The 15356-nt window shown below is 39.7% G+C and overlaps 1 pseudogene; it reads left to right on the top strand.

The window, feature by feature from the left end:
- LOC102864110 overlaps nucleotides 1-8062 on the top strand; it is a 12381-nt pseudogene extending 4319 nt beyond the window's left edge.
- The last annotated feature ends 7294 nt before the right edge of the window (nucleotides 8063-15356 follow it).

Below are 15356 nucleotides of genomic sequence, written 5' to 3'. Positions count from 1 at the left end.
CCTCCTCTGTTTCAGTGCAGTATACATTATTGAACCTATCTTACTCAGTCTCTCCCCAACCCCAAGGACAGTCCCATTCTACAACAGTGGCATCATGTATTATTTGTCCTTTTGTGACTTCCCAGAGGTTTTGGTAAGTGATGTTTTCATTGTTGTTTGTTTAAAAAAACATTTCAATTTAATTTTTTATTGCTTGTAGTACTCAGTCATGTTCAAGGAAGGTGTTGTTCAGCTTCCAGATGTATCGTTTTTGTCCTTTGTCCTTTTGTTATTAATTTCTAATTTTGTAGCATTATGGTCTGAGAAAATGCTTTGAATGATTTCTATGTTTTTTAATTTATTGATGCTTTCCTTGTGACCTAAAATGTGATCTATTCTGGAGAATTTTCTGTGCTTTTTGTAGTTTAATTCTTGAGCATCTTTGTTGAGTCTTTTCCTGGCAGTGGTATGTTTTCGTCAGAGAGGAATATTGAAGTCTCCAACTATTATCATAATGTTGTCTATTTCCTTTTTCAGTTTTGTTAATATTTGTTTAATATATTTTGAAGGTCTTTCTTTTGATGCATAGATATTTATTATTGTTATGTCCTCTTGTTCTGTTGACCCTTTAATCATTATGCAGTGACCTTCCTCGTCCTTTGTGATGGTTTTTGCTTTGAGATTTATTTTCTCAGACATTAATATTGCTTTTTTCTGATTGCTTTTTGCTTGGTATATTTTTCCCCCATCCTTTTATTTTTAGTCTTTCTTTATCTTCAATTTTTAGGTGTGTCTCTTGTAGACAGCATAGCGATGGATTTTGGGTTTTTATCCAATCTGCTACTCTTCTTCTCTTCTATGGTGCATTCTAACCATTCACATTCAGTGTGATTATTGAAAGGCAGGGTTTTATTGCTATCATTTTGTTGAATTATTTTTGGTGTTATTGCTAGTTACTTTTGGTCTGTGGTAACTCTGTGAGAAAGAGATCTCTCAATGTTTCCTGCAATGCTGGTCTTGTTTTACAAACTCTCTTAGATTCTGTTTTTCTGGGAATATCTTGATCTCTCCTTCATATTTGATGGGTAATTTTGCTGGGTACAGTATTCTTGGTTGACATTTGCATTCTTCGAGTGTTCTTTGAGTGTTCTTTCCACTCTCTTCTTGCACGCATGGTTTCTGCTTAGAAATCGGCACTTAATCTTGTCTGTTCTCCATCATGGGTTACTCTTTGTTTCTCTCTCACTGCTTTCAGGATTCTCTCCTTATCTTTGGTCTGGCAAATTTAACTGTGATATGCCTTGGTGCTTTTCTTTTGGGGTCTATTCTGTATGGTGTTCGGTCAGCTTCTTGAATATATATTCTCTCTTTCTTCATTATGCCTGGGAAGTTTTCCTCTAGTAATTCTTCCACCACTTTTTCAGTGTCTTTATTTACTTCTGCCTGTTTTTGGGATTCCAATGATGTGCATGTTGTTTCTCTTGATGTTGTCCCACATTATTCTTAGATTTTCTTCTTTTTTCTTCTTTTTCCTTCCTTTTTGATTCTGCTTTTTGCTCTAGCAGATCAGTGGTGACATTTCTATCTTCTATTTCACTGGTTCTGTGTTCTATCTCTTCAATTCTAGTTATGTGTCCCTCCATCATGTTGACAGCATCTGAAACATTGGACCTCATATTTTGGATCATGGTTTCTTATTTTTCCAGTGCCTCTAGTGCCTTGTTTGTTTTATCTGCCTTGTCTGGATTTTTTTTAGCTCCCCCCTGGTTTTTGCTTGCAGTATTCTGTAGTTCTTCCAGTTTTTGTTTCATCCATTGAAAATATTCATTGTTCTTTTAAATACTGGGTCAGAAAGTTCCATCAGACTTCCTGACTTTAGGAAATCCATTGCTACTGTGTCACCATTTGGTGGTAACATCTTGTTTTGCGTTTGTGTTGTGTAGGGTAGCTTGTTTTCTTCGAGACATTGATATATTCCTAATTTGAAGAGAATTTCTCTGACTTTCTGACTCAAGGAAATGGTCAGTTCAGAGCCTGTGAGAGCAGCCTTTTGTAGATAACTCAGATTCAGGTGCTCTCGATGAAAGGCAAGTTGATTGACTGGTCATGTAGGCACAGGTGTGGAGCCAAATGGTGTGGGGCAGGCAGGGGTGTGAAATAATCACCAGGGTGGGTCAACCACTTGAGGGACCTCACTCAGACATTAGCTGCCCAGGTGTGCTTACCATTGAGGTCCCTGATCAAATTCCAGCTGTCCATCTCCCACTCAGCAGTTCTCACTCAGTGGCCCCTTCCCAGCGGCACTACCCAGTGCCCTCTCAGTGGCCCCTGCCTGAACAGGGTCCTGGATAAAGCAGGACCAGTGAAGACTCACTCAAATTTCCATAAAGCAGTATGGATTTAAGAGCCTGTGGTTCCTAAAACTATTTGTATCAATAAACGTTCTTATTAGAATTCCTATTGTCCACATCACACAACAGACCCACTGGGTCTTAGTGGGGCTTAAAAGAACTCAGCCAATTTCCCCACTAAGCTTTCCCCTTTCAAATGGGTCCAGCAACTTCTGGCTTTTGCTGATCCGAAGTGTGCACTGAAATGTGGACCAGAGTGCAGTCCAGGCTGTGTGTTCGTATAGTTCCGAGTCTAACTCAACAAAAAGTTCTGATTCAAATTCCTACTGTTCACGTCGTGCTGTGATGGTCAGTCTCTATGGAGTGTGAAGTATTCTCTAGTTTCCCGTCTCTATGCGGCTTGCTATCCCTCTGGCTCTTCACACTGTACTCTCCACCTCTGCCATCTTCCCCATCCCTACTTTTTTTTTAAATGTGGAAAAATATGGATCTCTTCTAGTCAGTTGGCCAGGTAATTGTCCTCCATGTTTCTTGGCACAACCTGTTGAGCATGTCCAGGGCAGCATCTGTTTGTTGAAATATATCAATTAGTATTCCATAAATTCCTGGGGCTTTATTTTTTTCCAATTCCTGTGTAGCAGCCTGAACTTCCTCTTTCATCTCCATTGCTTCTTGATCATATATTGTTCCTTGAAAGTCTTCTGTGTCAGCCAATTCTTTTTGGTATAGTGTCTTTGTGTACTCCTTCCATCTTTTGATGCTTCTTGGATCATTCACTATTCTGCACATAGCATCCTTAAGCATTGCAACTCATGGCTTGAGTTTGTTCTTTAATTCTTTCAGCTTAAGAAATATTTAATAATTTAACAGAACAGCAAGCAACAAATGCTGGCGAAGTTGTGGAGAAACTGGAACCCTTATTCACTGTTGGTGGAAGTGTAAAATGGTGTAACCACTGTGGTAAGTGGCGTGGTGCTTTCTCAAAAAGTTGCAAAAAGAGATACCATTTGATCCAGCAATTCCACTACTGGGAATATACCCTAAAGAGACCATAACAGCCATCCAAGCAGATATGTGCACACACATGTTTATCGCAGCTTTGTTCACAATAGCAAGGAGTTGGAAACAACCCAAGGGCCCATCAACAAATGAGTGGATAGAGAAGCTGTGGTATATTCACACAATGGAATGCTACACTGCACTGAAAAATAATGAACTCATGCAATATTATGCAAAATGGGTGACCCTGGAGGACATTATGCTGAGTGAAATATCTCAGTCATAAAAAGGCAAATACTGCATAGTGCCACTGTTGTAGAATGGGACTGACATCAGGGTTGGGTAAGACTGAGAAAAACTGAATAAATTATGTATACTGCATTGAAACAGATGAGTGAGAGAACAGTTTAAAAATGATATATGATAGCATATTATGGTTATCACAAGAGTCCAGAATTAAGGTTGCATAGTTGAGTGTATTCGGGCTGAGGGTAAGTGTGGAGGGAATCATGGAGTCACAGAGTTTGATGGTAGAATAAGGAGGAAATTAAAAAAAAACCCACAATATATGTGAATGAATCACAATGTAAACAAATTATTGTACTCAAACCAGTAATAAAAAATAATCAGAGTCAAAATGGTAAGAAACTTAGAAACTCTAGACTATAGTATATATAGGCTTGCAAACATAGCCAGAAATGTACAGCCAGGAGAGGATAAAATTGATGAATGTGACCTTCTTAAAATCAAATCCCAGTGTACCTCAAAAAAATCTTCTCCAATAAGGTAAAAAGAAAACCCACAGACTGAGAAGACACTTTTGGCAATCACATTTCATACAAGGTTTTCATAACTAAGTTTACAGAATGCTACAGGTCCTCTACAAATAAATGGCTGATAACCAAATCACAAAATGGGTAATAGATATGAAAAAGACTCATCACAAAGGAGGACATTTGGAAGTTTTTGTTGTTAGGTGCCATCGAGTTGAGCACAACTCATAGCAATCCAGTGAACAGAAGCTCTATCCTGCGCCATCCTCACACTTCTTGACACACATGTACCCATTGCAGAAGTCACCATATTAATTTACCTGGTTAAGGATCTTCCTCTCCTTCACCAACCCTCCAGCCTTCCCAGCATCATGCCCCTCTCCAAGGAATAGTCCCTCCAAAGTATGTGAGGTGAAGCCTTATTATTATTGCCTCCAAAGAGCACTCTGGCTGCACCCTCTGCAAGACATATCTGTTCATTTTCTTGGCCGTTCATGAGATGCTCATTGTCCTTCTCCAAAACCACAGCTCAAAGTTGTTAATTCTTTTTCTGTTAACCTTATTCATTGTCCACCTCTAGTAATTGGAAAGACTATGACCTGAATCAGGCTCACTTTAGTCCTCAAACTGAGATCACTACTTAATACTTTGAAAAGGTCCCTAACTACAGATTTTCCTAGTGCAATGTGTCTCCTTATTTCCTGACTGCTTGTACCAGGGATGTTAATTGTGGATCCAAGAAAGAGGAAGCTGTTGACAGTTTCAATCTCCTCTCCATCCATCATGATGCTGTCTATTGGTCCAGTGGTAAGAATCTTCGTTTTCCAGACATTGAGGTGCAGTCTATATCAAAGGTTGCATTCCTTGATCTTCTGCAACAAGTGCTTCAAGCCTTCCTGACTTTCAGCAAGGAAGATTGTGTCTATCATCTGCATAAATCAGGTTATTAATGAGTCTCCCTCCAATCCTGATGTCACACCCCTCCTCATAGAGTCCAGCTTCTCGGATAAGTTGCTCAGCATACAGATTGGATAGATATGGAGAGAGAATACAACCTTGACACACCCCCTTCCAAATTCGAAGCCATGCAGTGCTCCTCTGCTCCATTTGCACAACAGCCTCCTGATCCAGATATAAGTTCTGCATGAGCACAATCAAGTGCTCTGGAATTCCCATTCTTCTCAATGTCAACCACAACTTATCATGATCCACATAAATGCCTTTGCATAGTAAATAAAACACAAATAGACATACTTCTGGTATTCCTTACTTTCAGCCAGTATCCATCTGATATCCCTGGTGCCATCTTCTAAATCCTGTCTGAACCTCTAGCAGTTTCCTATCTATGTACTGTTCTAGCCATTTTTTAATTATCTTCAGCAGTATTTTGCTTGCATGTGATATCAATGATATTGTTCAATAATTTCCACATCAGTTGGATCACTTTTCTTGGGAATGTGAACAAATAAGGACCTCTTCCAATCCGTTGGCCAGACAGCAGTCTTTCAAATTTCCTGGCGTAAACTGGTGAGTGCATCCAAGTCTGCATCTGTTAATTGAAACAAGTGAATTGATATCCCATTGGTTTCTGGGCCTTACTTTCCCCCAATGCCTTCAATACAGCTTCTACTTCCTCCTTATTGCCTGCCTCCATTGGCTCCTGTACATATGGTACTTCATGAAATGTTTCACTGTCAGTTCTTTCTGGTACAGTGAGTTTATGTATTCCCTCCATCTTCCTTTGATACTTTCTGGGTCATTCAATATATTGTCCAAAGCATCTTTCAGTATTGAGACATCGGGCTTAAATTTGTTTTTCAGTTCTTTTAGCTTGAGAACTGCAGAGCGAGCTTTTTTTCTTTCCCAATTCCAGCTCTCTGCATTTTCCATTGTGATACTTTGCTTTGTCCTCATGGGCTACCCTTTAAAATTGTCTATTCAGCTCTTTCACTTCAATATATTTGGATACCTAAAAAAAAACCATAAAGAAATGTTCAGACCTATGAGAGATCGGAGAGATGCAAATAAAAACGAGAAACCATCTCACCCCACCTAAAGTAACAAAGTTTAACAACATAACAAACAATAATGTTGTAGAGAATGCGGAGAGATTAGAACTCTTATGCACTGCTGGTGGAAAATAAAATTATATGACCACTATGGAAGGATGTCTGGTGTTTCCTCACAAAACTGAAAATAGAAATTCCATATGATCTGGCTATTCTACTGCTAGGAATATATTCAAGGAAAACAGAATTAAGGCTCAAATGAGCATACCTCGCCTACATTCATAGAAACATTATTCAAAATAGAAAAAAACCAGCCCAAACGTGTGTCATAAACAAATGAATTGTGATGTATTCACACAATAGAATACTATACAGCACTAAAGAACAACAGTATATATAAAATACAGCATAAAGTAAAGAGTCTAGAGAGTATTACACTGAGTGAAAGAACTCAGTCAGATAAGGACAAAAAATTGTGTAAGACCTCTTTTGTGATAATAGGTGCCTATCTGAAACTGATGTGTATTGATGTTCAAAAGAGGAAAGGGAAGAAAGAAGAAAGGCAAGGGGGAAAGCAATGGGAAAGCAGAGTTCAGTGGCCAGAGAGTTAAAATTCCATGATGACTTGAAGAGAATGGGAATAATTGACATAGAACAATAGTAATTAATTATATAAAATATAAGAAATGCGTGTGTAAAGTGCAAAGTATCTGAATGATTGTAAGTAAACGATTAAAACTTCATAAAATAAAAACTGTAGTGAAAGAAGAAATCTACAATGCTATGACTTTTCAATTTTGCAGTCTGATGATTGCAGGGCATGTAGCGTGTGGTGTGTGACCAGAGGAGGCAATAGGGGCAGAGAGACATGCTCTGGAGAATGAGGAGGCATGAGGGGCTGCAGCCAGGGCTCCTGGTGGAAAAGCTGAGATTGAAGACAAATGCATGAAGATTGTAGGTACAATTACTTTGACAGGCTCTGCATAAGGCTTAGAAATTCTGCTTTTACCTCGAGATGCCTTTCATAAACAAAGTGGGACACTGAATCTTAAAAATGATGGAGCTACATCTGAGAACATTTTTTATTTGAACTTGTTTCATGGAAAATTTTCTTAACATTGGCAGTATCTAGTTTTTTGGTTTTATCTGGGTGTCTTTCTTGTCTTCCATCAGCTGTCTTCTTCTTTGAATTCCACTTAGCACTCTTTAGTGGCCAAAGAAAAGGTCTTCTTGAACCTTGCAGCCACCCGTGCTGTTTTGGGGGTTCAGAGTACTGTTACTGGTCTGTGGACTCTGCTGGTCAACCCTGTTCTTCTCCATGCTGATAAGGGACAAAGCTAGTGGAATCGGTGCTGGCTCAGTGTCACAAAAGCAACAGGATTCTTTTTCTTTGAAAATGTTGCAGTTCACCTGTCCAAATTGTTTTTCAGGACATTTGATTTGTTTTCAGTTATCTACCTTCTCTTTGCTGTTGTTGTTGTTGAGTTTTTTTTTTAATTGCTTGGTTCTTTGGCCAATCTCAAAGCTGGCCACTATCTCGCTATGACATTACTCTTGGACATAAGCATTACTTTTAGCTACATTTCCTAGATGCTCTTAAAAGCTGGCTGGTTACAGTCTCTGTTTGGAAGCTTAATCAATGACTAATGATTCATGTGTTTTATTGCTGCATGATTTTAGCCTACCACATTGTGGATGTGTTTTTGACACTGGGATGGTTTGATCAGCAGTCTGTTGGCACTGGGATAGCTTGATCAGCAGTCTATATGTGCCTCACTTTGCACCCTTTCTTGTTCGACTGGCCCTCCTTACACTAATAATTAAGCCATATTGGACCCACAAGAAGACTCAACAGCTGCTCAATCCAGTGGATTGGAACTTTGCACAACCAAAAGCCAAAAGCAAGCAACCTAAAAAGATGAGTGGTCAGATTCTTCAGAAGAAGCAGTAGCTCTTTCAGGAACCCAGTGACTCCATTAGTTTCAAACTGAATAATGACAAATATGATTATATGAAGTTCCTTGAACAAAGGATTTTATAAAAAATAAGGTCATAAATAATATCTTTGTCTAATCCTGTTTCTAAGTGAAATACTAGCTGTATTTCCTTAGTATTAATTTTGAAGCAGTTGCAAAGTATTTTTAAACTCTTGATCTTGTCTTTAGAAGTATATTTTGTCATCAATATTTCTTTGATTGTTAAGGCTTATATTTGTAAGCATAACCATTTTAGGCCAATTTTAACACTAAGGAAGGAAATCTTTGAGATTAAGATATTGTTAGTTGTTGAGAAGATGACTTTTTTGGAATACAATTGTTAATCACATAATGTCCATTTGGGCAGCACCCAACTACATATAATCCATGGCCCCAACAAATATAAGAGTTCTGAAATCCAGATTAGAGTATAGGATGTAGCAGACTGGACATAGTGACTATGACTGCTTCCCATTCACCACATGTATAGCTCATTTTTCTTGTGTACAAAGCAATTATGTTGTCAGATGTGTAATGGTATATTACATATATTCCTTATAATACATACAGCTTAATAGTCATAATAAATGCCTGTATTTCTGACTTATATATGTACTGTATTTTCTACAGTTACTCTAATGTGATCTTTCCCTGCTTACAAATAAAGTTTATCATGTACATATTCATATTCAGCAATATTCAGTCCTGTACGTCACATGTCTCCTGAGTATTACAGCATTATGTCTCTGCTGAACATGCTTTAGAAAATACTAACATAAATTGTATCAGGACTGAAATGTCACAAAACCAGTACTAGTGGAAAGAAGAGAAAGAAATATTGACTTGGAAGTAAAACACAAATGTTTTAATATGAAAGTTGGCGAATACTATTGTTGTTGGTTTAGGGAGCTCTCGTAGTGTTGTCCATAGGGAGATGGCGCTGCTAATGCAAAATTGCATGTTTCCTGCAGTTTGAATCCACTAGCAGCTTCACAAGAAAACAAATGGTCAAATTGTGCAGTTTACTGCCTTGGAGAACGAGTTGATTCCAATTTGACAGTATGTAACAACACTTAGTATATATGCTCTTAGCACTGATTGGTTTAATCCCATAATCGTATTTATTTCTAATTTATAATAATATTCTTTTTTTAATGAACTGACCTAAAATAGAAATTAATGATTTGTGTGCTGTGAAATTTTAAAAGCATGAGTGCAGTGGTGCCATCTAGTGGCAAAATGGTATAAAGACATCATCCAGGATTAATGACACTCATGTATGAAAAATAACCACCACCTGCCTTGAAATTCACATGTCCTCTTGTAAGTGTGCAGCAATCTAGGTTAAGTTTTTAAGAAATTTTCTGTCAAGAAACCTATCTTACAGAGGAAGAAGCAACGCAGAGGGAACAGGAGTGATCCGAGAACGCAGCTGGCACGGACCGTGAGCCTCCTCAACAAGCCCAAGAGTGAGATGACCCTGGAGGAGCTGTAGAAGCGAAAAGAGGAGGAGTTTAACACGAGCTGCTCTCTGTGCTCACACAATCGGTTACGAACAACACACATGGGCTCATCAACTGTCGCAACAAGAAGAAGCTCCTGGGCCGCATGAAGGACTTCGACAGGCATTGCAACATGGGGCTGGAGAATGTGAAGGAGATGTGGACCAAGGCCCCCAAGAGCGGCAAGGGTAAGAAGTTCAAGCCCATCAACAAGAAATGCTACATCTCCAAGATGTTTCTGTGTAGGGACTCGGTCATCATGGTCCTGAGGAACCCTCATATCGCCTGCGAGTAGGGCTGCTCCCACCTCTACAGCCCTGCCCCACAGCAGCCTACTGGAAAACCTGCCCTGAATTGGGAATAATAAAGTTCCTCTGGGTTTTTTGTTGGTTTGTTTTTTGTTTTTTTTTCCAGGAGGGAAGGGGAGGGAAGGGGAGAGGAGGAGAAGGGAGGAGAGGAGAGGAGAGGAGAGGAGAGGAGAGGAGAGGAGAGGAGAGGAGAGGAGAGGAGAGGAGAAAAAAGAAACCTATCATAAAATTCGAACCATGCAGTGTTTCCTTGCTCTATTGTGACGACTGCTTCCTGGTCCAAGTATAGGTTTCTCATTAGCACGATCAAGTGTTCTGGGATTCCTATTCTTCTCAAAGTCAACTACAGTTTGTTGTGATCTACACAGTCAAAGGCCTTTGCATAATCAATGAAACACAGAGAGATATTCCTCTGATACTTCCTGCTTTCATCCAAAATACATCTAACATTAGCTACAATATCCCTAGTACCATGACCACTTCTAAATCCAGCCTGCACTTCTGGCAGTTCTCTGTTGATGTGTTCCAGTCGTTTTTGGATAATATTCAGTAGAATCTTGCTTGCATGTGAAATCAATTATATTGTTAAATAATTTCCACACTCTGTGGGATCTCCTTTATTCGGAATGGGAGCAAATATAGATCTCTTCCAGTCAGTTGACCAAGTGGTTGTTCTCCAGATTTCTTGGCACAACTTGGTGAGCACGTCCAGGGCAGCATCTATTAGTTGAAGTACGTCAATTGGTATACCATCAATTCCTGGGGCCTTATTTTTTTGCCAGTTCCTTCAAAGCGGTTTGAACTTCTTCATTCATCACCATAGGCTCTTGCTCATATGTTGTTTCAAGAAATTCTTCTGTGTCTGCCAATTCCTTTTGGTACAGCAACTTTGTATACTCTTTGCATCTTCTCTTAATACTTGCAGGATCATTTAATATTCTGCCCAAAGTATCCTTAAGTATAGCAACTTGAGGTTTGAATTTGTTCTACAGTTCCTTAAGCTTAAGAAATGCTGAGTGAGTTTGGCCCTTTTGATTTTCTGTCTCCAGCTCCTCACACATTTCATTGTAATATTTTACTTTGTCTTCCCATGCTGCCTTTTGAAATCTTCTGTTCAGCTCTTTAATATCTTGACTTTATCCCCCTGCTTTGGCTTCTCGGCACTCTAGTGCAAAAATCAGTCTCTCTTTCTCCTATGTGTCCTATCTCCATACCTTTTCAACCTATACGCGGGACAGATTATCTTGGAGGCTGGGCTGTATGAGGTGAAGTGTGGCATCAGGAATGGAGGAAGATTCATCAACAATCTCCATTATGCAGATGACACAGCCCTGCTTGCTGAAACTAAGGAGGACCTGAAGTGCTTGCTGCAGAAGGTCAAGGACTGCAGCCTTCAATATGTATTGAGGCTCAATATCAAGAAGACAAAGATTCTCACCTCTGGACCAATTGGCAGCACCAGGATGGATGGTGAAGAGATTGAGAGTGTTCACAGTTTGCTTGACTCCACAGTCAGCACTCTTGGCACCAGCAGCCAGGAAATTAAAAGACGTATTGCGATGTGAAAGTCTGCTGTTAGGGACCTCTCCAAAGTAATGAAGAACAATGGTGTCACTCTGGAGACTAAGGTGCATCTGATCCAGGCCATGGTCTTTGCAATCACTTGATATACATCAGAGAGCTGGACAATGACTAGGGATGATAGAAGGAGAATTGATGCCTTTGAGCTGTAGTGTTGTGAGAAGAGTATTGAATATACCATGGACTGCCAAAAAAACGAACAGGTTCAGCCTGGAGAGGGTTAAACCAGGCTGCTCCTTGGAGGCAAGGATTCTGAGGCTTCATCTGACATACTTTGGACACGTTGCAAGAAGGGACTAGTCCTTGGAGAAGGACGTCATGCTTGGGAGGGTGGAGGGACAGCACAGGAGAAGAAACCCTCCATGAGTTGGATTGATTCAGTGACTGGAGTAATGGGGGTAGGTGTGTCGGAGACAGTGAGATTGGTGCAGGACAGAGCAGGGTTTAGGACTGTTGTACATAGGGTCACTTTGAGTTGCAGGTGATTCGACGGCACATAACAACAAAAACATCTTAAAATTGGAATTTTTAAATTTTTTATTTTATTACTCATTTGACAAAATAAGGAAGGTTTTTAGTAATAAGAGCTGATTTTAATTCATTAGGTTGCCAATAGCTGCCCATAGCTAACCATAAGCCCTTGTTTCTTTGTAGATTTCAAGATAAGATAAAGAGCAGTTCTCAAGGATAAGGGCTAGAGGCTAACCCTCACAGATCATCAGTTGCAGCAAGGAGGCGATTGAGTTCCCTTAGAACAGTCCTTTGGGTGGGGATCCTGAGTGCTGGAGCTGGGTTATTCTTCCCTTAGCTGATGAAAAGACCTGTTTCTCTTCTGATAACCAAAGTACATAATTTTTATTGTGTTGTGGCTAAGGAATTTTTGGTATCACCTTAGCAAATTTTTGGATGGATGAGTAATTTTATTGTGACCATGAGTGTGCAATTAAAAAGTTTCTCTTTTCAGAAGCACTATTGACATACTAGTGAAAAGCACATTGTGTTTATTAGTAATAAAAATCATGTATGACTTATGCTTGCTAGGTGATGTTGTTGTTGTTGTTATGTGCCATCTAGTCTTTTGCAACTCATAGCGATACTATGTACAAGAACTCTAAATGCTGTTCTATCCTGTGCCAACCTAGTCATCTCAAACGCAGTTCTGGATGGTTGCCTGACATGTTCTTGTGGTTACTGTTATATGCCATTGAGTCTCTAACAATTCATAATGACTCTATATACAACAGCTCTGAACCCTGTTCTATGCTGAGCCAACCTTATCACCTCTGACACAACTACCTCATTACTCAAGTACTGTATCAATCCATCTCATCGAGGGTCCTCCTCTCATGCATTATCCCTCCTCTCTCCCAAGCATGATGTGCCTCTCCAAGGACTCATCCCTCCTTGCAACATGCTCAAAGTATGTCAGACGAAGCTTCAGAGTACTTGCCTCCAAGGAGCAGCCTGATTTCACCTGCTCTAGTACGAATCTGTTTGTTCTCCTGGTATATTCAATACTCTTCTCCAGCATCAGAGCACAAAGGTATCAATTCTCCTTCTGTCATCCCTAGTCATTGCCCAGCTTTCTGATGCATAGCAAGTAATTGCAAAGACCCTGGCCTGGATCAGGTGCATCTCCAGCGCTCTTCAGTATTTTGGAGAAGTTCCTGAGAGCAGACTTTCCCAATGCAATTTGTCTTTTTATTTCCTGGATGCTAGTACCAAGAGTGTTGATTGTGGAGCCAAGAAAACTAAAGCTGTAATATCAGTCTCTTCACTGTCTGTCATGATGCTGCTATTTGGCTAACTGGTGAGGATCTTGTTTTCTTGATATTGAGCTTCAATCCATTTTGAAGACTGCAGTCCTTGACCTTCTTCAACAAACACTTCAGGTCCTCTTCAGTTTCAGCAAGCAAGGTTGTGTCATTTGCATAAACCAGGTTATTGATACGTTTTCCTCCAATTCTGATGTCACATCCCTCTTCACAGAGCCCAGCCTCCTGGATGATCTGTTCTGCATAAAAATTGAAAAGGTATGGAGATAGGACACATCCTTGGCACACACTTTTCCCAATTATGAACCATGTCATGTTTCCTTGCTGTGTTCTGATGACTGCTTCCTGGTCCAAGTGTAGGTTTCACATAAGCACAATCAAGTGCTCTGGGATTCCCATTCTTTTCAGAGTTAGCCACAGATTGTTGTGATCCACACAGTCAAATGCCTTTGCATAGTTAATGATACACAGACATTCCTCTGGTACTCTCTACTCTCAGCCAAGGTCCATCTAACATTAGCTTTAATATCCCTAGCACCACGGCTTCTTCTAAATGCAGCCTGCACATCTGGCAAATCTCTGTTGATGCGCTGTTCCAGCCGTTTCTAGAAAATTTTCTTTCAGCATTTCACTTAATATCACTTGCATGTAATATTAATGATATTGTTTGATAATTTCTTCACTCTGTCAGGTGACCTTTCTTTGGAATGGCAACAAATATGGATCTCTAGTGGTCGTTTGGTTGGTCAGGTGGTTGTCCTTCAGATTTCTTTGCACAACTTGGTGAGCACATCCAGAGCAGTGTCTCTTTGTTCAAGTATGTCAATTGATATTCTGTCAATTCCTGGGGCCTTATTTTTTGCCAATTCCTTCAGAGCAGCTTTAACGTCCCCCTTCATCAACATGAGCCCTTACTCATTTGTTGTTTCATGAAATTCTTCCATGTCAGCCAATTCCTTTTGGTACGGTGGCTCTGAAGACTCCTTGCATTTTCTTTGATGCTTCTTGGTCATTTAATATTCTGCCCAAAGCATCTTTAAGTATTGCAACTCAAGGCTTGAATTTGTTCTTCAGTTCCTTGAGCTTAAGAAATTTTGAGCGGATTTACACCCTTGATTTTCTGACTTCAGCTCTTATATTAAAATTATTAATATTGTTGTTGTTATGTGATGTAGTGTCTTATGACATCCATTTTGGTCTTTTCTTCCTCCTCCTTCTTTGCAATGACCTTTTGCAGTCTTCCTGGATGATATTCTTGTTATCTTTCCATAACTCATCTGGTGCTCATTAGTGTTCAAGGCCTCAAACCTGTTCCTACGATGGTTCTGAAATTCAGGTGGGATAGACTCAAGGTCCTATTTTGGTTCCTGTGGGCTTGATTTAACTTTCCTTAGCTTCAGCTTAAACTTGCATATGAGTAGTTGCTGGTCTGTTCCACAGTCAGCACAAGGCCTAGTTTTCACAGCTGATACTGAGCTTCTCTAGCGGTTCTTTCCACAGATGTAATCTATCTGATTCCTATGTATACCATCAGGTGAAATCCATGTGTATAGCCTGTGTTTATATTTCCTGTAAAATGTATTTGCAATGAATAAATTGTTGATTGCACAGAATTCTATCATTCTATCTCCAGCTTCATTTCTGTCACAAAGTCCATGCTTTCCAATTACTGAGCCTTCTTCTCTGTTCCCAACCTTTGCATTCCAGTCACCCATCACTATTAATGCATCTTGATTGCATGTTTGATTGATCTTTGACTGCAAAAGTTGGTAGAAATCATCTATTTCCTCTTCTTTGGCTCTGGTTGTTGGTGCATATGTTTAAATGATAGTGATATTCACTGGACTTCCTTGTATGCATATGGGTATTATCCTGTCACTCATAAGACACATCTAGAAATGACTTTTCTGACTATGAAAGCAACCCCATTTTTTTTCACCTTTTCATCTCCAGCATAATAGATCATATGATCATCTGATTCAAAACGTTCCATGCCAGTCCATCTCACCTCACCAATACCTAGTATGTCGATATTTATGCATTCCATTTCTTCCTTAACAATATCCAACTTTCCCACATTCGTAGTTCTCACATTCCATGTTC

This window comes from Elephantulus edwardii, unplaced genomic scaffold (genome assembly GCF_000299155.1).
Source record: "Elephantulus edwardii isolate Elephantulus edwardi_28Jun2011 unplaced genomic scaffold, EleEdw1.0 scaffold00178, whole genome shotgun sequence".
NCBI classification, from domain to species: Eukaryota; Metazoa; Chordata; class Mammalia; order Macroscelidea; family Macroscelididae; genus Elephantulus; species Elephantulus edwardii.
The sequence above is the reverse complement of the archived record's forward strand: the minus strand, read 5'-3'. Positions and strand labels throughout refer to the sequence as shown.